General features: G+C 43.1%; 1 protein-coding gene across 1 annotated transcript in view; it reads left to right on the forward strand.

Annotated features, from left to right (window-relative positions):
- The first annotated feature begins 16,260 nt into the window (after positions 1-16,260).
- Positions 16,261-19,362, forward strand: part of LOC143983065 (uncharacterized) — a 695,051-nt gene continuing 691,949 nt past the window's right edge. Inside the window, exon 1 of the mRNA XM_077482312.1 lies at positions 16,261-16,370. The gene's annotated coding sequence lies outside the window, so the exon portion shown is untranslated. The remainder of the gene's footprint in view (positions 16,371-19,362) is intronic.

Below are 19,362 nucleotides of genomic sequence, written 5' to 3' on the forward strand. Positions count from 1 at the left end.
GGGGGCTTTTAACCCTTTCTTTGGGGTTTAAAGCGCCCTGCTAGTGACCGAAAAGTGCTGCAAAAATAACATTAACGCATTGCTAAAACGAGCGACGCTTTACCACTAATGCAGCCGTGGCCCCAGTGTGAAAGTAGCCTAATATACACATAGAAAGGGTGTCTGTGTGTGCATCAGGGGTCAGAGTATGGATGCAGCTGATGGGGCAGGCACAACGGAAATTGGAGGTGGGGCAAAATAATTGGCCTTTTCAGCAAACTGCGCTGTTCACTCTGGATAGAGACATGTGTAGTTAAAAAGACACAAAAAATAAAAATAAATATCCATCAGTCTTAAATGTAGTCAGCAGGATGGACACTAAAATCCAGACTCATTTATAATGAGAAATTACACTTTTTTTCTTATGTCAGAAGGTAGCATTGGCCATACATGTAGCTATGAAAGATTAACCACATATACAAGTAGACACAAAGGTGTTAAATGCCATTGATTCCAGAAGCACCAGCCTGCAGATATTGATCTGTAATGAGTTAACCATTTAGGGAATCGGCAGTGTACATGTGTTCATTGTAGCAGAGTAGAAAAGTACAGAGAGATTCTTACCAGAGAGTCCCTATTTTAGATAACAGGGGATAGGAGAAAGTCTGAAAGCTGGAGCACAGATAAGCGGCATGAGGTTTGGACTTGGAGAGACAGATTGTGAAGAGGATCGGTATCTTTCTCTCACCCCCTCCAAGATATACACAATGTAGCTAGGTTCGCTTCTGAAGCCACACTCCGACTGGCCCTGATGTGGTTCAATGTGCACCGGGAGAAGCTGACCAGCTTGCTCGCTCTCTCTCTTCTCTCCTGACTGTGCAGAGGGGAGGGGGAGGAGGGGGGGACTATCACGCTCTATGCTCCATGAGAGAGACACGCCCTCTGAACGCTGCAGCCAGCAACGCAGGCAGTGAATAGGCTGACTCAGGACTAGGGAAGGGCTTTCTTCGTGGGGGGGGGGCAAATACAGCACTGATGGGAACTTGGGAAGTGTGCCAGGAAAAAGCGTTGGCTGTCCAAAAACAACAATATGGCAAAATTTGTTTGCCATTGAACATGTAGACAAAGACAGGGCTTTCTGGAACTGATGAATCAAAGATAGTTGTTAGGTAGTTTTTTTGTAGCCAATTTGGCTCAAAGCAAAGATAGCATTTCAGGAGAAGAGCCTCATACCAACTCTGAAGCATGGTGATGAAATGTTAGAGACAAACATTGTGCATTAGAAGAAGTTTTAAAAACAAATTGCCTAAAAACATTTACAGTAAAGCAACTATTTTAGAGCACATCTAAGGCGATCTGGGAATGCGGCAGAGGCATCAGGTACAACAGACTCTGGACAGTGGCAAGGTTCAAAGAAGCTGGCAATAGCATCCACAGTATAGGACCCACTCAGAAATGGCAAACATGTGACATCCTCAGTTGTCTGGGAATTGCATCTGGAATGCTGCTAGGCTACGCATTGTGAGGTTCTACCCATTTCTCAAGCCTGGCTAAGGGACAGTTGGGGAACTTTCCATATAGAAAATAATGATGACAGTTGTGATATTTATTAAAGCAGTTAGCTAATGCTCACAACACACTCAAAAAATGCAAACAATGCAAAGTTCCTATTATGAAGTGGCGTACCAAGTGTGGGGGGGGGGGGAGCGGGGGGGTTGGGCCTCCCCAGGTGCCACACACTGGGGAGTGTCAGGGATTACTTTTGTGTTTTTTGTATGCTTGGGCTCTTGCCCTTTCCTGTGCTGTTGTCTGTGTTTTTCAAGCCTTCTGGTTGGCTGGCGGGAGCTGTCTCTCTTTTGGATGTGGGGGAGGGCAGGGCATATGCCGTTTTTCTATGCCGGCTGGTGGAGGATTGGCGGGCGGTGGAGTGGCAGGTGCTCTGCCTCTGTAGCACTCTTGCCTAGCAGTAAATAGGGTTGCTGGTTTGAATCCCAACTAGGACATTACCTGCCTGAAGTTTGCATGTTCTTCCTGTGCCTGCGTGGGTTTCCCCCAGGTACTCCAGTTTCCTCCCACACTCAAAACACATGCTTTTAAGTTAATTGAATTCTGTCTAAATTGACCCTAGTATATGAATGTGAGTTAAGGACCTTAGATTGTAAGCTCCTTGAGGGTAGGGACTGATGTGAATGTACAATGTATATGTAAAGCTCTGTGTAAATTGACAGTGCTCTATAAGTACCTTAAATAATAATACTAATGTAAATGAGTCCAGAGTTGCAGGGTGCTGTGTAATGTAAAGGGGTCTAGAGTTGCAGGGTGTTGTGTAATGTAAAGGGGTCCAGAGTTGCAGGGTGCTGTGTAATGTAAAGGGGTCCAGAGTTGCAGGGTGCTGTGTAATGTAAAGGGGTCCAGACTTGCAGGGTTCTGTGTAATGTAAAGGGGTCCAGAGTTGCAGGGGGCTGTGCAATATAAAGGGGTCCAGAGGCGCAGTTGTGGAGAGGGGGTACACAGTAGTGACAAAGAGATATTGAAGGATGCAGAGGGCACAGTGGGGTGTTTTTACATTTTAACGTTGGGGGGTGCCAGATATAGGATCCACCCCAGGTGCCAAATGCGCTAGGTATGCCCCTGCTATTATGATTTTGAAACTGTCCTTACTATAAAATAGACACGAACATGTAAACACATTCATAAAAATACACTCTTCAAAATTAAATTTCTCATTTGAGAATGATAGCTCATAAAGATAATAATGTGGTTTTAAAGGAGTAGCAAAACCCGGTTTGTTACTTTTGTCTACAGGTTTGCATATAATAAGGCTTACCTGTAGGTAAAATGAATATCTCCTAAACATGCACTGTTTAGGAGATATTCACCCTGGATGCAGCCGGTGATGTCACAGGCACATGCTCTCTGAAGGTCTGGCACACCGTGCTGGACCTTCAAAGCTTTGTGCCGGAACAGAGGGCTCCCGTGCGCATGCGTGGGAGTGATGTCATCGCGGTTATGGGAAATCACACTGCTGGAGCCCATAAACCCGGAAGGAAGATTTGGGGAAAATGTCAGCCCTCTCTGCAGTGATAGCATGCCGCTGAAGGGCTTCATTCTAAGGTGAGTATTTAATAATGTGCTAGTATGTGATGCATTCTAGCACATTATGAAATTGCCTTACAGTTTTTTTTTTTTTTTTTTTTTTTTTAAACTGCTGCGGTTTACTACCACTTTAATCTGCAAAGATGGGAAGCATGGTTTCAGTATTGGAATCTCCCTTCTTAATTTACTTATCAGTGGTATTTGAACCAAGATTATACTTTGTACCCTTTTGGATTAGTTCACTTGAGGAGACATAGAATTGCATCTCTTTGACTTTCTCTATTTATCTGTTTTCTCTTTGAGTATTTTTTCTACAAAACTAAATTTAAAGCAAAGTTCCACCCTAAAGTGGAACTTCCGCTCATCGGAACCCTCCCCCCCTCCGGTGTGACATTTGCCACCTTTTAGGGGGGAGGGGGGTGCAGATACCTGTCTAAGACAGGTATTTGCACCCACTTCCAGGCATAGACTCCCACGGGTGTCTATGCCTCTTCCTGTCCCGCTTCTCTGTCTGCTGGGACACACACGGGTCCCAGAGACATCGTGGACTTTTCCCATTGCACTGCGCGACTCACGCATGCGCAGTAGGGAACCGAGAAGTGAAGCCGCAATGCTTCACTTCCTGATTCCCTCACCGAGAATGGCGGCGGCAGCAGCCGAGAGCTGAGCGATCGATCGGCCTCGGCTGCCGACATTGCTGGACTCCAGGAAAGGTAAGTGTCCATTTATTAAAAGTCAGCAGCTGTAGTATTTATAGCTGCTGGCTTTTAATAATTTTTTTTCGGATGGACTCCCTCTTTAAGATCCCACAAAACTAGAAAATCCTTTGTCCATCTACTATGCAACAAGGTACCACTGTATTATGCATATATCGTATTGTTCATATATGTACTGACAAATCATGGTGCTCTATGTGTAGTTTAATATGACTTAATCAAAACATTTTAATATTAAAAAAAAGCAGAGCATTTCACATGCTATTCTCACAAAACGCCTCTGGGGGGAGACATATTACAATGGCAGTATTTTACAATGTACTGTATATGTACAGGAGAAAAAAAATGTAAGAAAATATTGTGTTTGAAAAAGGATGATATATTAAGAGGATAATATAACTGACATAGTAAAACAAAAATGTAACCCCTTAAAACAATAAAACAACTACAATAGTATATCCATAAAATGAAAATACAAATGATCTATAAACTGGTGCACAAATAAAATTTGTGAGTGTAAAAAAACATATATGAAGAGTGCTACAATAAAAGTGCAAAAAAATATGATGGGATAAAATAAATATATAGTTAATATCTAAAGGAAGTCCATAAAAGTGACTAAAAATCTTCATATGTGACTTGGTGTGATCGCTTGACCTCGTGATACCTGTCACCTCTAGTAAAAAGGCTTACCGGACCGCCAGCGCCACCCCCCCCCCCCTTACTCAGGGAGGTCAAAGAGCGCAAATTGGTTCACAGATCCCCAGAAATTAACTCCAGATCTCCTGAGCCTCCTTGATCTCCTGGGCGTCCCTTGTCAATGACCTCTGTGTCCCGGACGGTCTCTCAATCACGGTAAGTACCCCAAGTGTTCAAAAGGTTTTGCACATCTCGCAAAAAAATATATGATACTCCAAATAGTGTGATATTGTCTCATCAAAAAGATTGTCTCACTAAACAGTGTCTCAGTTACTGAAGTAATTCTCTTCCTAAGGTCATCCAGACAACCAAGGACCCTGCACACCTACTATATCTGAGCAGGTCCCACACTAGGAGTGCTATTGCTGGATGGATGATAATTCCTTCTGCAAGCCTTTGCAATGGCCAGGGTCTGTTGGACAAGATGCTGGTGCCAGGTTCCCAGATTGTTTTGGATGTGCTCCTGAACGATCATTTTACCATAAGTGTTTACCAGTCTAGTTTTAATTAAATATCTGTTTTTATGCACAATGGAAGGAACATGCATTCAGAAGGTTTTTTGCCCTAATGCAGAGAATGCAATACGCTAAAACACCTTCTGCCTTTAGAACCGCTTACGTTTTTATTTATAAAACCAGGGCACAGTATGGAGGCAAAGTCATGGAACAGGTTTCCTCTTGGCATTTATTTTTATGCTTGGAAAGATTTTTACAGACTGGATGCAGCAAACATTTGCTCTATGAATGTTCCACATTATTTTTATCTTTGAAGTAGTATAACAGTGGTTAGGCAAAACCACAGCTTTATACATTTGTCCCCAGGTACCTAAAGCAAGAACTGTTTTCTAGCAACCAGATTCTTTCTTCCACTTTTAAGGCCATGGCACAATTATGGCCGCTAAAAAAGATAGAAACATATGCCTTTATTTACAGAGACCTTTCTAGACCCTTTTAACCCAGAAGAACCCTTGAAATAATGTTTAGGTCTCTGCGAACAACTACTAATATTAATTTATTGGAGGACAGTGGAAAAAATGCCATTTACTGTGGTGGTCACAAACAATACCACCCTTATGCCGCGTACACACGATCGGACTGTCTGGCGGACTTGGTCTGACCAGAGTCTGCCGGACAATCCGCCCGTGTGTGGGCTCCGGCGGACTTTTTCTTTCCAAAAGTCCGGCGGACTTAGAAAGAAGTTTTGACTAAAAATTGTCTGCCGGACTCGGCAGTCCGGCGGACAGTCTGCCCGTCTGTGTGCTAGTCCGCCGGACTTTTGAAATGAACGGACTTTCTCACATAAGGAGAAAAGTCCGTTCATTTTGAACACGGCTCCAGGTAGACGGTACTAGTGCAGGAAGTCAATGTCGCCGCCTCCATTGGCGAGATTGACACGTGGCGAGCTCCATCACGTGGTATGGACTTAAATGGGAAGCCCTACGCCGGAAAAACGACATTCCCCCCCCAAAGTCCATATCAGACCCTTATCCGAGCATGCAGCCCAGCCAGTCAGGAAAGGGGTTGGGGACGAGCGAGCGCCTCCCCCTCCTGAGCCGTACCAGGCCGCGTGCCCTCAACATGGGGGGGTCCTCTGGGGAGGGGGGGCTCTGCGGCCCCCCACCCCAAAGCACCTTGTCCCCATGTTGATGAGGACAAGGGCCTATTCCCGACAACCCTGGCCATTGGTTGTCAGGGTCTGCGGGTGGGGGCTTATCGGAATCCGGGAGACCAGTTTTCCCGTCAGAATAAACTCTGAAGGTTTTTCTGACCGTGTTCCGATAGAATTCTGCTGAAACTGTCTTGCGCACACACGATCACAACAAAGTCCGACCGTCAAAAACATGGCAAGATACAACGGGACTAGAAAAAGGAAGTTCAACAGCCAGTAGCCAATAGCTTCCATCTCGTACTTGCTTCGGAGCATGTGTTGTTTTTGGTCCGTCAGAACAGCATACAGACGAGCTGTTTTCCCGATAGGAATTGGTTCCGTCGTAAATATTTAGAACATGTTCTATTTCTAGGTCCGTCAGAAGTTTCAACGTAAAAAGTCTGATGGGGCATACACACGAGGGAATATATGTTGAAAAGCTCCTGTCTGACTTTTTCTGTCGGACATTCCGCTCGTGAGGATACGGCATTAAGCAGAACCTTGTCTTCAAATGTGCTGTATATTTTTCTTAACTGCCTGCCTAAGTTCTATGCATATAACGTCCCATAAGGCTTACAGCACTTGTGCACTGCTCTTCTTAGTCTTGGCATTAAGGAGATGCTGGAATAGGGACTGCAAACTGTTGGGGTAAAGTCAGGTTCATATCTTTTACAGTTGTACGAACTTCCATGGTAGTAGTGCTCCTGACTACTATGTTCAGGGATGTACAGGATTTTAGCAGTGAGAATGGGAGGTTGAATTTGAAACTCCACTGTGTTCTTACACATGGGCCATGCTTTGAGTACAGTCATATATTTACATCTGCGCCAACAACATAACTGAAACAACTGTTTAAAAGGAGCACTAGAGGACTGCTCACAGTGACGGATTATAATAAAGGCAATAAAAGCAGTTTACAGGGACCCCAGAATCCAGAGGGCCATGGATTTACTAATAACTTCTGTACTATAGTGATCTTCATATTTAGTCAATTTTAACAACGTAACATACGGTATATCCTCTTTGGGTAGTCGATTTATATTCAGTGAGCTTGGCTTCTGGGTTTCTTAAAGCCATTATGATGTCATCAGGAGGGGTGCAGCTACATTGTAAAGTGCCTTGATATATGAACTTCAGCAACAGCAGTCTTTTTAAATCTCACAATTAGGATTTCCTTTGGTTGGTAATTTTAATCATTGACCATTGACAATACACATGTCCATTCCCCGTGTATGTATGTATGTATATGTATATATATATATATATATATATATATATATATATATATATATATATATATATATATATATATATATATATAGATATATAATATATATGGTTTTGATATTATCTGCTACCAACACATGAGTATACTATATACCACTGCATGATATCCAATTTAAAATTCAAAGAATGTGTTCCAAATCCAGCAGAAATATTTCACATTTGCATTCAAAAATGTCTGCCAACGCTCACCCTTATCCATGATGGGGGGGGGCATTAATTAAATACAGCCAGGGGCCCATGGTACAATTAATTTACCGTTGCCTGGACAGATGGCATTGGAAGGTAGGGCAGCGGTATGGAACCTTTTTTGTACATGGTAATTGCTTATGTGGCCTATAAAAGAATCTGGCTCTGGTGACTCTGTATAAATGCAAAGCCTGATGTTTTATAGAGAACACTTGACCTGCGATGTGGTGTTTTGTTCTATGCAGTCAGCTGGAATAAGCAAAAATCAACCTGGAGGGCCTGTCCACACCATTTAGAGTGCATTGTAATATGCATTGACGTGTTTTACAGGCATTCTTATTGATTTTAATGGATGGTTTGACATGCATAAACTCATAAAAAAAGCTGCCTTTTTTAACAGCACAACTCGATGCATCAGCTATAGCCAAAGAACACCATTCAGAAGAATTGTGTAATGTTAATATGCAGTAGAACAGAAGGACCGATTTAAACTGTTTAATTTTAACATACGTGTTTCAACATACGTGCCCAACTTCCCTATAAAAAAAAAAAAAAAAGATTGTGTTTTTTTATTTGTTTTAGTGTTTTGGGAGGCCCATAGAAGTCAAATGCATATAATATGTGTTTTAATGCACTGGCAACACGTACAAAGTTGTGTTAACAAGCCTTTGTCAATGGCTATTAATCACATTCATCCCAAAATTCTAATTCAAAACAGCACCAAAAACGTGTGTCAGCAGACATCAAATTGCATGCCTAGGTACAAAGGAATGTTGATGCTTGACAATGCACCTTTCCCTTTAGGCTGGATTCATACCTATGCATTTTTAGTGCATTTTGCAGATTTGCACTGCAGTCCATTTAACATGGTTTCCTATGGAACACGTTCTGCAGTGCAAATCCGCAAAATGCACTAAAAATGCATAGGTGTGAATCCAGCCTTAGTCCCTGTTCACACCTGGGTGATTATAAGCATGTTGGCTACTGCAAGAGAATTACCACCATTTTCTATGGGGTCTGTTCACACCTATGTGTTACTTTTCTGTGTGTCTTGGAAAAAAGTACAGATGCTTTTTAAGTGTCACAATTCACATTTTTGGCCCCATAGACTCTAATAAAAACACATGAAAAAATGCATAAAAATAAATAATGAAACTATGAAAAATGCATGAGTACAGTCACACAAATGTGAACATAGCCTAATACTACAAAAAAATGCACCTCTAGACACTTCAATTTTTTTGTTGGCATGATGGGTCCTCTTGAGACCCCAGATATCTTTTACCCTGGAAATCATTGGAATAAAAAATAAATAAAAATATGATCTCTGCTTTCATGACGTTGTGTCCGGCCTCCCAGGATCATAAAGCTCTTTCGTAACCCAGGGCTGCCGCCGGATCAGATCTCCATCTCCCCCATCAACTAGGAAAGCCAGGAGAGGCGCTGTTGGGTGGTGGGAAGGGGGATGTCCCCTTCTACTGCCTGTAACAGCAATCCAGCATCTAATCAGCCGCTAGGATGGCTTTTACAAAAATAAATATTATAACTCATATCTATTGGCATGTGGTTGCCGTCATCCCTTCTAATAAGTACAAAATCAACAAAAACCTCAATTTGGTGGGATTTTGGAGGCAACAATAAGAAAAAAAGAAAATTTATAAAACATATTTCATTTATTTTACAAAATCTTGACATCAATTCATAGAAAATGCATAACAAGGAAAAGCCATATACAATCTAAATCTAATCTAAAAACAATGAGTTGGGAAAGAATTATACTATCCTCTTGATGAGCCCAAAACCCCCAGAAGACTGGTGGTAGCGGAATGAGCGGGTCATCCAATGGATGGCTTTTACAAGAGAGGAAATCGTCGGCTGAAAACAAACATTTCTGAATGATGCCTGTAGCTGCAGGCAGGGCTGTCTTTCGTATAGATTGGACCCTGGGCAAATTTTTTCTTGGGGCTCCCCATGCAAATTCCCTCTCCACCTACTCTGAGACATACAATAAATAGCAGCTAGACTTAAAATCAGTTTTCTGTATCAGATCAGGCAGCAATTGAGATTGGTTGCCAGCAGTTACAGCATATCATTATTGCTTACTGATTAGTTGCTAGAGGTTACAGCACACACTACGGCTCACTGATTAGTTGCTAGAAGTTACAGCACATCATCTCCTCACAGCAGGGGAGCATGATATACATAGGAATGCCACCTTTATTTGCATACCAATGCCGCTGGCCGCAGCTATTTACTTAGTATTGTCGCCACTATATACATACAAATTATTTACATGTAAACATAGGATCTGCAGGTGAGTCATCAGTACACAACAATAGGGCAGAGCTGGGCAGCATTAGTACCAGCACTGCAGACTGAGATATTGGGACACAGCACAGGAATAAAACTTTAAGGGACAAATGAATTTAAACCTGGATAGTTGGCAAGTATGAGGCAGCTGTTTTGGGCCCCACAACCATGACAGGGTCTAGGGCAGCTGCCCCTTTTGCCCTGCATTAACCACTTGCCGACCGCCGCACGACGATGTACGTCCTATTTTTGAAGAGGGATATCTCGGTAACGGCAGCAGCTGCTGCCACAACCGAGATATCCATCTCTTCAGGCGGCGGTCGGCTGTACGATAACGGTGGTCTCCGCGGCGGATTCGCCGCGAGATCACCGCTATCGGCGGCGGGAGAGGTGCCACCCCCCCTCCCGCCGCTCTCCCGCACCTTCCGTCGCTTACCGGAGCCGTCAGTAGCGGCGGATGCGATCGCGTCCTTCCATCTGCTGGGCATAGAGACAAGTGAGGCTAAGATGGCCCCCACTCGTCTCTATACCATAGGAGGGCGGAAGCGACGTCAAAACGTCACTTCCGCCCATACCTCTTAAAGGTATATTTTTTTTTTAAATGTCAGATTTTCTTTTTTTTTTTTTTGCATTTTAGCCCAAATATGAGATCTGAGGACTTTTTTACCCCAGATCTCATATTTAAGAGGACCTGTCATGCTTTTTTCTATTACAAGGGATGTTTACATTCCTTGTAATAGGAATAAAAGTGATCCATTTTATTTATTTTTTTAAAACAGTGTAAAAATAAATAAAATCTATTAAAATAAAAACACCCCGTTATGACGAGCTTGCGCACAGAAGCGAGCGCATACATGAGTAGTGCCCGCATATGAAAACGGTGGTCAAACCACACATGTGAGGTATCGCCGCGATCGGTAGAGCGAGAGCAATAATTCTAGCCCTAGACCTCCTCTGTAACGCAAAAAATGCAACCTGTAGAATTTTTTAAATGTCGCTTATGGAGATTTTTGAGGCTAAAAGTTTGACGCCATTCCACGAGCGGGCGCAATTTTGAAGCGTGACATGTTGGGTATCAATTTACTCGGCATACCATTATCTTTCACAGTATAAAAAAAATTGGGCTAATTTTACTGTTGTCTTATTTTTTTATTCAAAAAAGTGAATTTTTTCCAAAAAAAGTGTGCTTGTAAGACCGCTGCGCAAATACGGTGTGAAAAAAAGTATTTCAATGACCGCCATTTTATTCTCTAGGGTGTTAGAAAAAAAACAATATAAAATGTTTGGGGGTTCTAAGTAATTTTCTAGCAAAAAAAACTGTTTTAAACATGGAAACTCCAAGTCTGAAAAAGAGGCCTGGTCCTTAAGTGGTTAAAGACGGCCCTGGCTGCAGGTATCATCCAGATCCACTTCAAGTCCAAGATGTCATATGACGTCCTACGGGCAGGAAGTGGTTAACCACTTGACCACTGGGCACTTAAACACCCTTAATAACCAGACCAATTTTCAGCTTTTGGTGCTCTCACATTTTGAATGACAATTACTCAGTCATGCAACACTGGACCTATATGACATTTTTGTCCTTTTTTTCACACAAATGGAGCTTTCTTTTGGTGGTATTTAATCACCTCTCAGTTTTTTTTAATTTTTTGTGCTATAAAAGAAAAAAGACCGAAAATTCTGCGAAAAAATGAATTTTTCTTTGTTTCTGTTATAAAATTTAGCAGATTAGTAATTTTTTCTTCATAAATTTTGGCCAAAATTTATACTACTACATATCTTTGGTAAAAATAAGTACAAATTGATGGATATTATTTGGTCTTTGTGAAAGTTATAAAGTCCACAAGCTATGGTGCCAATATCTGACAATTGATCACACCTGAAGGACTGACGGCCTATTTCAATTCTTGAGACCCTAACATGCCAGAAAAGTACAAATACCCCCCAAATGACCCCTTTTTGGAAAGAAGACATTCCAAGGTATTTAAAGAGGAAGTAAACCCTGATGGGTTTACTTCCTCTTTTTTTCCCTGCAAAGGTAAAGCATAATGGACTACTATGCATCGCATAGTAGCTCATTATGTGTCACTTACCTGACACAGGAGCCAGCGAAGTCAACGCTGATCCCTGTAGTCCGCCGCGTCCATCTTGCTGGTGGCGTCTCGCAGCTCCGACCAATGACAGCGGCGAAGCCGCGATGACGTCACTCCCGCGCATGCGCACGGGAGTCGCGCCTCGCAGCTCCGCCGCTGTCATACGGCGAGGCCGCGATGACGTCACTCCCGCGCATGCGCACGGGAGTCGACAAATTTGGCAAATCCATTCTTGGACTTGCCGCATTTAGTGCGCATGCGCGTCGCTGTCTACGGCGCATGCGCCGTAGACAGCGGTGCCCATTTTCGGGCAAATATCTCCTAAACCATATAGGTTTAGGAGATATTACTTGGACCTACAGGTAAGCCTTAATCTAGGCTTACCTGTAGGTCAAAGTTGTTTGGAAGGGTTTACTTCCATTTTAATAAGAGGCATGATGAGTTTTTCGAAGTTGTCATTTTTTCCCACAATTCTTTGCAAAATCAAGATTTTTTTTACTTTTTTTTTTTCCACAAAATTGTCATATTATCAGGTTATTTCTCACACACAGCATATACATACCACAAATTACACCCCAAAACACATTCTGCTATTACTCCTGAGTACGGCGATACCACATGTGTGAGACTTTTACACAGTGTGGCTACATAGAGAGGCCCAACATGCAGGGAGCACCATCAGGCGTTCTGGAGCACCCAAGACAATTCTGACATTTCTCTCCTACATGTAAAAATCATCATTTATTTGCTAGAAAATTACAGAGAACCCCAAAATATTATATATTTTTTTTTAGCAAAGACCCTGCAGAATACAATGGTGGTCGTTGCAAATTTTTATCTCACACGGTATTTGCGCAGCAATTTTTCGAACGCGTTTTTTTGGGGGAAAAACTGTTTTGCGCTTAAAAAAAACAAAAAAAAACAGTAAAGTTAGCCCAATTTTTGCATAATGTGAAAGATGAAGTTATGCTGAGTAAATAGATATCGAACATGTCACTCTTCAAAATTGCACATGCCCGTGGAATGGTGCCAAACGTCGCTACTTAAAAAATCTCTATAGGCGACGCTTTACATTTTTTTTACTGGTTACATGTTTTGAGTTGCAGAGGAGGTCTAGAATTATTGCTCTCGCTCTAACGTTCGCAGCGATACCTCACATGTGTGGTTTGAACACCGTTTTCATATGTGGGCGGGGCTTATGTATGCGTTCGCTTCTGCATGCGAGCACATGGGGACAGGGGAGCTTTACATTTTTTTTTTGGCAGGGTATTGGTGGGTATTGCAGAGTATTTGGGGGGTATGGCAGGGTATTGGCGGGGTATTGGTGGGTATTGCAGAGTATTGGGGGGGTATTGCAGAGTAATGGCAGGGTATTGCAGAGTATTGGGGTTACTGCAGAGTAATGGCAGGGTACTGCAGAGTATTGGGGGGCACTGCAGAGTATTGGCAGGGTACTGCAGAGTATTGGCAGGGTACTGCAGAGTAATGGCGGGGTACTGCAGAGTAATGGCGGGGTACTGCAGAGTAATGGCGGGGTACTGCAGAGTAATGGCAGGGTACTGCAGAGTATTGCAGGGTATTGCAGAGTATTGGCAGGGAATTGAGGGGTTAAATTCGGTGAGCAGCGATGTGGGCACTGCAGATGCAGCCCACATCGCTGCTGACACCGATCTCTTTCCCCTCCGCTGTACCGATCGGTACAGAGAGGGGGAGGGAGGAACCGGCGTCATAACATGACGCCGGTTTGTTTACAAGTGATCACTCCGTCATTTGACGGAGCGATCACGTGGTAAACGGCCGCAACGAGCGCCCATTTACCGTGATCCGTGATGCGCCGGGTCCACTGGACCCGGCGGTCACGGATGATCTCGTGTGCGCGCCCCAGGGGGCGCGCGAGAGCAGAATTCTGGGAGGCCGTTAATTAACGGCCTCTCAGAGTTAAACAACCGCCCTGAAGCCGTTAATCGGCAATGGGTGGTTGTTAAGTGGTTTAAGCCTTAGACCTCAGACATGAAAATTTAACAAAGCGTATCCCTCTATAGTGTGTAGTCATCTCAGTCCAGAGCACAGAGTATAATTTCTGTCTGCTGCTTCGTTCCTCTGCTATCATCATTAATCACTTCTGACACGTTTTCCTGACTCAAGAGAAAAAAGGACTGGATGTAGAGAAGCAAAGACTGCAAAAAACAGGTTCCACTTATGTATAATGATTGGTCTGTAGTACAGCCCAGAAACAAAAATGCAATTTTTTTTTTAAATCATACCTCAAACACACCAACACTGACATTGATATTAATAAAAAATTAAAATAAAAAAAATCCTGTCCAAAAAATACTGACCCTGACCTTTGACCTAGATTTTTTTTTTCTCTACACACACTTTTTTTTTTATCTCTGCAGGACAGAGAATGATAGATACATTGTATCTCTCTCATCCATTCGCAGACACACAAAACACAGGGGCGGGCTTCACAGTGACTGATCACTGTGATATTCAATTAGAGGCTATCACATCAATCAGGTGACCCTGAATCGGACTCCAATGGGGCCACATATTTGCGTACAGGCAGTGTGAAGGGGTTAAAAACACACTAATGCCCTGTACACACAGTCGGACATTCTGATGACAAAATCCGTCTGATTTTTTTTCAGACAGATTTTGGCCCATATTTGTCCTGCATACACACGGTCGCACAAAGTTGTCTGAAAATCCGATCGTTCAGAATGCGGTGACGAACAACACGTATGACTGGACTATAAATGGGCCAGTAGCCAATAGCTTACGTCTCTTTATTTATTCTGAGCATGCGTGGCACTTTGTCCGTCGGAACTGTCTACACACGATCAGAATTTAAACAATCGGATTTTGTTGTTGGAAAATTTTAGATCCTGCTCTCAAACTTTGTGTGTCGGAAATTCCGATGGAAAAAGTCCAGTGGAGCCCACACATGATCAGATTTTTCCCACAACACGATCAGATCGCACATTTTACGTAGGAAAGTCTGACCGAGTGTACAGGGCATTAAAGCCATGTATTGCACAGTCTTTTAGCCATGTCAAGCATTTGAGTGTTAATGAATTCCATTCAAATGAGTTTATTTTGGCCATTAGGATGCAATAACTTTCAAACGCACTTAAACGTATCCAGCGTTCAGGGGCATTTAGACACGTTTAGATACGTTGTGTTATTTTTTTTTCTGCTCTTCAGCTCCTTTCCTGAATGCAGTTTAGAGTTTAAAAAAACAAACCATTTTCAGTTAATATTTTTTTTGTTTTCAAATGCTTCTTTTCTAATATGCCCATGTATACATGAACACATAGGCTAACATAGAGGGGCTTTTAGAGACTGAACCCCCCCACCCCTCCGAAGTGGCGGCCCATTCACTAGAGGTGTACGGGTTCCACCCCCCCTTCCATGCATCTGGCCATCTGATCTACCTGCAGGGGCATTGGATGCATGGATTCCAATGGAAGTGGGTGTTTTTAAGAAGCATGTGATTAGAGCCAAAGGCTCTAATAGGTTAAAAAATGGGAGGGTCTCAGGACACAGAGCACTGCGCTCCGAGCCCATCCAGTTGTGTTACACTAGCAAATGAATATTCACTATTGTAAAACTGAATCTCCTACTGGCCAATCAGGAAGCAGGTCATGAGACCTGTCACTCGATTGGCCGAAAGGAGATCCTATTGGATTGGCAGGCAGGAGAAGCATTGTGCACCAAGGAGAGGAGGGAGAAGATGAGCGCAGGGGAACCGAGCAGCAAACAAGCAGCCCGGAGAGAAGCCGCCCGCCACGATAAGTGCGGGGGCCCCAACCGACTCACCGACCGAGCAGGAGTTGCGCCCTGTGACCCCCATGACCTGGGGTGGATTTGGGGGTGGCTGTCCTTGCCCCCGCCGCCACTGAACCCCCCCTGTAAAAGCAACTTTTTTTTTTAAGATCAGTGTGCGTAAAGCCCAAATGTTTTTATTTCAATATTTACTGTTAATAAACTAAATTATTTGTAGAAAATAAAGACTTATTCAGCTTTTTATTATCCTGATTTTATTACAAGCGTTACCAGTTGATATGAGCTCTATACTGTATGAGCAATATACATTGGTCTGATGGAGTGATAAAGAACATAGAATGCTGACACATTTTGATAAGGAACTTTCTGAGTCCCTACACTGCTCCCTGTGTGTAACAGACGTCTGAGCAGACTGTCATTCATTGTTGTTGTACTGGAGCGCTCGGTCATGCTTGTGTCCCTCCTCCAGGAGTCTGGTGCCAGGCAACGGGGACACACAACACTGAAGCTGTACAGGGAGACACTCTGCTCAGTGCTGCTGTTCATCATCACTACCAGAGATTTCCAGGTAAGTACATTACACCTCCTGTATAATGTCACTTCCACACACATACCGGTATTGTCATTTCTCTTATCATTCTCTCCACATTGCTCTTTTTTCTACTGCTCATAGTAAATGTCATATATTCACTGTTACAAACTGATATACAGTAACTGTCCACATGTTGAAAGATGGTTTTGAAAACTTTTACCTTTCAGATGTGGACACTTGTATTATTATTAATGCCACATTCATACTTCATGGGTTATTTTAGGTATGTTCCCTAAAGTATAACTAAAGGCCAAACTTTTTATTTTTTCACTTTTTGGACAGGAATTCACCCCCTCTATTTGTCCTGTTTACCGCTATCACCAAAAGTGAAAAATAAAAGAAAATCCCAAATTAGCCATCTTAAAATTGATTGTGCAAAGATTGTATTGTCAGATTGCAATGTGTATGGTAACCCTAAGATGTCGTTCACATCAGCAGGTGAGCTAATCGCACAGCTGCTGCAAGAAACAGATCCTGGTGCATTGCACTGTTTGCTTTTTTTCTTTTAAGGCTGGGTTCACATACATGCGAATTGGATATATATACGAATATTCCCCACATCCAATTCGCATGACAGGCAAGTGTGACCAGCTCTCAGTGGAGCTGGTTCACACACCTCCAGGTCAGCTTTGGTCCAGATTGCAGAAGGGTCTGGTTTAGGTGCAAGGTCAGGCAAAAATTAGGAACTGAATTACACCTGAATCAGTGAACAGACACGCACCGGACCCCAGGCATGAACCCACGGCCGCAAATATGTGAACCCGGTCTTACAAAATGGTACTTCATTAAAGAGTAACTCCACTTTTGTTAAATAAAAAAAACATTCCCCTCTCTCTGGATGATCTATGTACATTGCAAGGATTATGACAAACTTTGTTGCAGATTCCTACCTTTTCTTGAAGAAATCCCTGTTTGTTCCTCTGTGCTCCTGTGTTTAATGAATCTGAGACTCCTTTCACACTGAGGAGTTTTTCAGGCGATACAGCGCTAAAAATAGTGCCTGTCTAGCGCCTGAAAAAAAGCCTCAGCTGCAAACCCAGTCTGAAAGCCCGATTGCTTTTACACTGGAGCGCTGCGCTGGCAGGGCATCACAAAGTCATGCCAGCAGCATTTTTGCAGCGGTGGAGGAGCGGTGAATACACCACTCCTCCACTGCTACTGCCCATTGAAAACAATGGGGCAGTGCTGCTATACCGCCGGCAAAGCGCCTCTGCAGCGGTGTTTTGCGGGTGGATTTAACCCCTTTTCGGCCGGCGGCGGGGGTTAAAACTGCACAGCTAGCGGTCGAATAGAGCCGTTAAATCTAACGCCGCTTTACCGCTGATGCCCAGGGTGGCTCAGTGTGAAAAGGGTCTTATGGGAGTGGTTTCATAATTATCAATCAGCTGTGCACCTGCAGGGCTCTAATCAGAAAAATTGCAGGATCTGTATCACTTTAGACGTGATTTCCTATTGGGAGTATGTCACCAAAAATTTAGTTTTTGTTACAGGGAATGCCAAATATCTGACCTGTATCTTAATGTAGACTTCTGGGAAAATCAGTGAGCCAATAACACAAGAAGGAAATTAGGTTTCTGGGGGTTAGTCATTGCACATTCTGTGTACAGAACACCTCCAGATAGCCATATTGCATTGCACTTTACAGAAAATTACAGCACTGCAGATTGAAAAGGAAGGCAATTTTTTAATAGCATCCAATTACAATATGATTTGCGCCATTACGTGTTACCCTTTAAGTTATATTGCCCGTGGCCCAGTGCAGTGTGTTACAATGCACTGCACTGAAAAAAGTTGTACATTTTGTATTAGTTTCAGCACACATCACTGCAGTGTGGACACCCCAGACATAAAATTTTATCATAAGAAACAAGGCTTTTTGCCTTCCCTCACACTGGGACTGTGCTGATCAAGGCTGTGTATCGCAGTGCCAATGCACCTGGCATGAACTGATGCAATTTGTCTTGATCATCAATCTCGTTGGGAATGAAAGTGAGAATAAATCCAATTGTTTATGTGACAGCTGCCCAAAAGGTGATTTCCCTCACGTTGGAGAGGTATATTCTCTCACTTCCTGTTGAGTCTACAGGACAGGAAGTGAAGGGAGATCTTGCTAATGAGACACAGATTGCAAAAACAAGCAAAAAAAAAGAACTGACGGGGGTTTAAGGAATAGCTAAAGTACAGGCATACCCCACTTTTAAGTACACAATGGGGTTTATTTACTGAAGCTGGAAAGTGCAAAATCAGGCTCACTTCTGAAAGAAACCAATGAGCTTCCAGGTTTTATTACCAAAGCTTAATTGAACAAGCTGGGGTTAGAAGCTCATTGGTTTCTATGCAGAAGTGAACCTGATTTTGCACTTTCCAGCTTTAGTAAATAAACTCCATTGCGTACTTAAAAGTGGGGTATGCCTGTACAAATACTTGCCACTGCTTTGAGGGTCCAAGGATCCTCTTCTTCCCAGCTTCTCCTGGGCGCTGGGCTGTGGGCATCTTGATTGACCGACACAGGATGATGTCAGTGCTAAGCATGTGCACCAGTTCTGTTATCCCAGAACACAGGATGTGTGCTGAAATATAAACTGTGCTGTACATGCACAGTTCAGTTTACATAAGAGCCTTTTGTTGTCATTGTTTTATTCTTATGAAAAATATGGTGTGTGCTGGAGGATCTATTGATACCGACTTCTGGGGGATTGATTGTCCCTGGGGAGGTCTATTTTTGCTGGTGGGGAATCTATTTTTGCTGGGGGGATCTTATGTAGCTAGGGGGCCAATTATTGGTGGAAGGGATCTACTGTTGAGGAAGGGGTCTATTTTTTTTCTGGCTGCTGGAGGATCTACTGATGCTGGCTGCCAGGAGATCTACTGTATTGTCACTGGTGGGGGTTCAGTGTTGCTAAGAAGTGCTGATGTTGCTGGGGAGATCTTCTGTTGTTGGGGGTTATATTGTTGCTGGTGTAGGATC

The sequence above is a fragment of the Lithobates pipiens genome, unplaced genomic scaffold (assembly GCF_037356315.1).
Source record: "Lithobates pipiens isolate NorthernLeopardFrog02 unplaced genomic scaffold, aLitPip1_a1.2 Scaffold_16, whole genome shotgun sequence".
Classification (NCBI taxonomy): domain Eukaryota; kingdom Metazoa; phylum Chordata; class Amphibia; order Anura; family Ranidae; genus Lithobates; species Lithobates pipiens.